Source organism: Zeugodacus cucurbitae, chromosome 2 (genome assembly GCF_028554725.1).
Source record: "Zeugodacus cucurbitae isolate PBARC_wt_2022May chromosome 2, idZeuCucr1.2, whole genome shotgun sequence".
Lineage (NCBI taxonomy): Eukaryota > Metazoa > Arthropoda > Insecta > Diptera > Tephritidae > Zeugodacus > Zeugodacus cucurbitae.
In genome coordinates, this window is record NC_071667.1 from 49,361,155 (window position 1) to 49,366,887 (window position 5,733).

The 5,733-nt window shown below is 33.1% G+C and overlaps 1 long non-coding RNA gene across 1 annotated transcript; it reads right to left on the bottom strand.

Annotated features, from left to right (window-relative positions):
- Positions 1-2,064: 2,064 nt before the first annotated feature.
- LOC114804389 (uncharacterized) lies at positions 2,065-5,147 on the bottom strand. Its single transcript, XR_008472826.1, has 3 exons — positions 5,019-5,147; positions 2,546-2,841; positions 2,065-2,492 (listed from the first exon to the last, which is right to left on the bottom strand). It is a non-coding gene; the product is annotated as an uncharacterized LOC114804389 (long non-coding RNA).
- Positions 5,148-5,733: the final 586 nt, after the last annotated feature.

Here is a 5,733-nt window from a genome sequence, read left to right on the forward strand (position 1 = left end):
ATGAATATTCATAGGGATATTGATCTGTCAGTTGATGAAATAAAATAAAATTCAAAAACCAAGGAAAATATAACATGGATTGTGAGATCCCGTGTATTCCTCAATTAATCACTGAGCTTCAGCGATACTGCTTGTACAAATGTAGAAAAACTTCGAATTATATGAATAACAACAAAAATCTTATTATAATTTCTCATAATTCCAAACCCATATCAGCAAATAATATATTTTTCTCTGAGTTTAGGGTGTGTTTTAACACCAAAAAGCCACAAGCTCGACTTAATTCGATTTAATATAATATTTTTTCTTTTAGAATGAAAGTCACATTAATTCTTATTATTAACAATTAATATGAAAAAAAAAACATTACAAAACTATGAATATCACATTCAAATATTAAAATACACTTAAAGGGGAAAATTGCAAACAATTTTGTATTTGTGGCTAAAATATTACAGATATTTAAGCGGAGATCACTGTATATCTTAATGTGAGATATATGAGATATTTTAACAAAATTAAGTTAAAGTAAGATCTTAAATACAATGTGGTTTGGTGGCAAAAACAGTTGAAATCGATCCAGAATCCATATACAATATAGTATATAATTATTTTCGATATTATTAGTAGACTCTTGCGGAATTTAGGACTCACATTGTGTGTTCTCTTAATAAAATTAAATAAATAAATTGCGTGTTTGTTTTAGGTAACTAGTAGAGAGTTAATATGTGATACAACTCTCTTAACCATCTAAAATAATAACTTAAATATGAAAAGGGCAATAAATCCTTCGCCCATATAAAATGCTTAATGATTAAATGACGATGTGCCATGATGTGATGCCAGATATATATGTACGTTGAATTATATATGACATCACATCATGTCACATACAGTCTCACTGCTTTCTTATTTAAAAAATACACCGCGTCTTAAAACCCTCAACTTCCACTTATAAGTTCAGATAGAAGGTTGCTATCTATGCTATCCCAATTCAGTGTATCGGTAAAAGCTTTATGTGCTATAAAAATGAGCTTTCATAGTAAGCTTTTTTAAAAGCAACTGCGAAAATCTCCAGCAGAAACAACTTGATAGCAACAAACTGCTTTCCAAGTATGCTGCCTTTTTATTTTAAGTCTAGTACCAAGTACATACGAATAGCTTAGTAAGAATGTAAGCAATATTCAAAGGAAATTTGTACCTTTATTACTCAAACTTCGGGCGGAAACGCAAGACACTCTTTCGATATACATTTGTTTCAACAAAATGTGTGACCTGACTCGCAGACTATCATTCATATGAAAATAATTGATGATGGAGAAGGTTGTCAACATTAGTTCATCGATGGTTCCAACGATCTTATATATCGATGAAAACAGTTTCTTTAAAATTGATAACAGTTTCTTTAAGGAAAGTCTATAACTTCACAAAGTCTAACCTTTTTGTGAGTCACGGTAATGATTATGTTAGAGAAATAGGCGCTACCCCACTTCTGGACCGATATTTAATGCTAAATCATATTGTGGTGCATCCATGACCACTTAATTTAGCGAAAGATCGGTACTGATTTATTCTTTACTTTTGCTCTAAAATTAAATCATTCAGAAGAACATACTTCAGCGTAATTTGTATTTGAAGGCATTATTTAGGCTAAGTTATATCTTCCATAACCTTTACTGATTTTTTTTTTGTTTCATTTCCCTTTTTTATTGTGTTTTCCCTTTAAGTTAACCTCTGAATAGAAAGCTCACTTAGCCAAGAAAAATGTTTGAAATTCGATATAACGAATGTCAGTCGTTTGACAACAGGTGCTTTAATTAAATAGAAAACATAAAAATAACAAATATTTGTGCAACAAATGAGTGACATGCATGAATAAATATTAAATATAAAACAAATAAAAAACGAAAAAACAATAATATAATTCATGATAGTGCATTGAAAATATTGTAGTAAAACCAATAATATATATATATACTAAACCAATTATGTGTGGCACGCTGCACACTGGGTCAAAGTATCTAAACTAATGTTCAAAAACTATTTGTTTATATTGGCGCCAACTATACCATAATATAACTTATACCAAAAAATAAATAAATTACCAAAAAAAGGCTGCTTAAGTTGTGCTCGTACATAACATATAATTATTTTTTTATTTAATTTGACATTACGTTAGTTTATTTCGTTAATCATTTTACATAGCAATTTATGTTTAAAACTATTTTTAGGCCAGAAATTATAATATTTGCAATACTATTTAACTTAGTTACATACATATGTATACATATATTTATTTACATACATCCATTATTGATACAAATTTACCCCACTGTGCGCTGTCAGGTTAATCATTTCGACCAAAAAGCAAATATTCACGCATTTGCACACATACTCGCATAAACATTTGTACGTATGCCGTGAGGTCACTTTTTCGGTTTCATGGATTTGCATCAACCTTACCTTTTAATTAATGGCAAATGCTGTAATTACTACAACAAAGAAATTAATATACTCAAAATCGTTATTCTTCATTTATAATTACTTTGATTCATATTTTTCCACACATCACAAAATTGAACATAGTTGCTCCAAGAGTTAAAGGTCGCTCTACAGGTGGCAGAGTTTTGAGTTGTATACAAGCCAGTTAGAGAATTGCTTGTAATAACGTGTCGGTGTGCCAATATGTTTGCAGAAATATGTTATTAGTCATACTTTGATCTAACAAACTGACCTAACTTTGATCTCGATTGGACCTCGATCCAATGACGCCTTATTTTATCTTGTATAGGTAGTCGATGGAAATAATTCATTGTGAGTCCCAAAAACCTCTCACTAAAACTTAAAACAGAAGTATAGTCACTTTTAGAATGATTGAATGAAATGCCATGAAACTTTAACAATCCTCCAAAAAACTTTTCAAGCCCATGTAGCATAAAGCAATTATCAAAGTATATTCAAGTAAATGTGGATTCTATATTTCTATTATGTAATACTCGTAGTAGGCAGAGTGCGGCAGGTGGTATTCATTGAGGCGAAACATTCAAAAATATCAAAATGCATGTTGTACATATTTATATACATATTATATCTACACATGTATGTGCTTATGCGTGTCCTTCTCAGTAGCTAACAAGTTAGCAAGCAGTTGGTATTGCTACTACTTGAAATTACTGGTTCACTATGGCACACAGTAATCAAAAAGAAAACAAAGAAAACATATATTTTTGTCGTTTGTCACCAACAATGGTTAACGATGTAAGGTTTTTGTGCCACAAGCTCTAGATAAATAAAACATAAAACAGTAATGAACAACCGAAAGGCAAGCAGTAAATGCAACGGTGCGTTGACAAGAAATGCTTATGCCTGTACATAATATGTGTTTATACTTATGTACATATGTACAATATAATGTGGCTTATATCATCGAAAATTCAAACAAAGGCAAAGCAACTATTAAGTTAAAGACTGTGAGCGATACAAGTTTGAAAGTGGCTTTGGTCAATAACATTTTTCTATGAAATAAAATAAAGAAAATTTGTGAGTGGCTGAGTTTTCTTTAATACATATTAAATATATGCACATATGTATGTATGTACATACTTGAAAATATATAAGTGTATATTTACTTATTGGCACCTACTTATATAATAATGCAGTGGCGTATCCACCAATGGTATTCGAGGGGGCGTTAAGAGGAAAATTAACAAAGCTATCTGGCAATAAACTTTAAGATTATTATTATAGTTCCTGTTGTTTCTACTAATTGAAGATTAGCTTTGAAAGTACCTACTGGCCCCTCTGCCCATGAGAAGTCACCATAAGATTCAAATAATTCATATATCCAATTTTACCAATAATTCAAATATTTTTAGAAATTTCACTGCTGTGAGGCTTTTGGTATGTAGCATTTAGTTTAAAAAGGGAGACCCCACAATCTGCGCCAATTACCGTGGGATAAGCCTCCTCAACATTGCATACAAGGTCCTGTCGAGTGTATTGTGTGAAAGACTAAAGCCCACGGTCAACGAACTGATTCGCCCTTATCAGTGTGGCTTTAGGCCTGGAAAATCCACCATGGACCAGATATTCACCATGCGCAAAGTCTTGAAAAATACCCGAGAGAGAAGAATCGACACTCACCACCTTTTCATCGATTTTAAAGCTGCCTTCGACAGCACGAAAAGGAGCTGCCTCTATGCCTGTCTGAATTTGGTATCCCCTCAAAACTAATACGGCTATGTAAACTGACGTTGAGCAACACCAAAAGCTCCGTCAGGATCGGGAAGGACCTCTCCGAGCCGTTCGATTCCTAACGATGCTTAAGACAGGGTGACTCACTATCGTGCGACTTCTTGAATCTATTGATGGAAAAAATAATACGAGCTGCAGAGCTAAATAGAGAAGGTACAATCTTCTATAAGAGTGTACACCTGCTGGCGTACGTCGATGATATTGATGTCATCGGAAGCAACAACTGCGCGTATGGTTCTGGTAGTGAATGAGGACAAGACAAAATATCTCCTGTCATCAAACAAATAGTCAGGGCACTCGCGTCTTGGCTCACACCTCACTGTTGACAGTCATAACTTTGAAGTGGTAGATAGTTTCGTCTACTTGGGAACCAGTATCAACAACACCAACAATGTCAGCCTCAAATTCAAATTGCTTCACCCTCTTCAGCGAGTTTTTCGTGCCGCCTCTGTATTGGTCTATGCAATTATATGTTTAAACGAGAATGCATGTATTTAGGTGGAAACAAAAACAGTTTACAGCACCCTTACGCTTATTAAACGCTGTTTATTGTTGTTCTACCTCCAAACATTAACACTAATAACAAGTGCTGCCAATTATGCTTGGACTTATGTACACACGAACGTTTTTGTTTTACACTTTACGTGATCTTGTTTCGGTACGACCAGTGAACTGACATGAAAAACTCCGATGAATTCAGTGTTAAAATGCTATTAAGCGAGTTAAAGCGCGGCCACTGGCTAATAATATACAAACATACACACCTGCTGAAGTGTATGCACATATTTCGCTAGTCGTTGAAAATTATATTGGCAGCTTTCGTAAGCGCAGATAAACAAACATATTTGAAGTTTCCATTTTTTTATTTTTAATTTTTTATTGTTGCAGTTTTGGATTTTTTCAGTTGCGTGCTTCTCGCGTTCATAGCCGCCAGCGCTATGTTCAACGACGACAAACGTCAAAGCGTTTTGTGAATTCCAACAAGTCGGTCATTACTGCTGTAAAGTGCAACAACACAAACGTCGCTTCTATTGCAAGCAACATAATTGCATATATTCCAGTGTAACTGTAAAATTCTAATTGTCAAAATTAGAAGTGATTTTTTCTTCTGTTGGCGTAATAAATACCATTTGTGAGAAGAGGTTAAGAGACCTTGAAGAAAGTGTGATTTACTAAATAATGAATTTTAAAATCACTTAGTGGCAAGTTTTTAAAAATAATTTTTCTTTAACTGTAAAATGTTAAAAAACAGTACACTGCGGTTGCCTAATTCTACGAAAAATAACTCCAGATCATACCAATAAGTTCCAATTGACTTGTTGCTTACGAAAATACAACCCATTGTTTATATTGTGAATGCTTTGCTCTTCTAATAAAGTTCTTGAATAGTTACAATAATACGCGTAACGAATTGGCTTAATATTGAAAAACTTAAATTATTTATTCTGGAATTTTCCGCTTTTTCGTGGTCACTCTTCA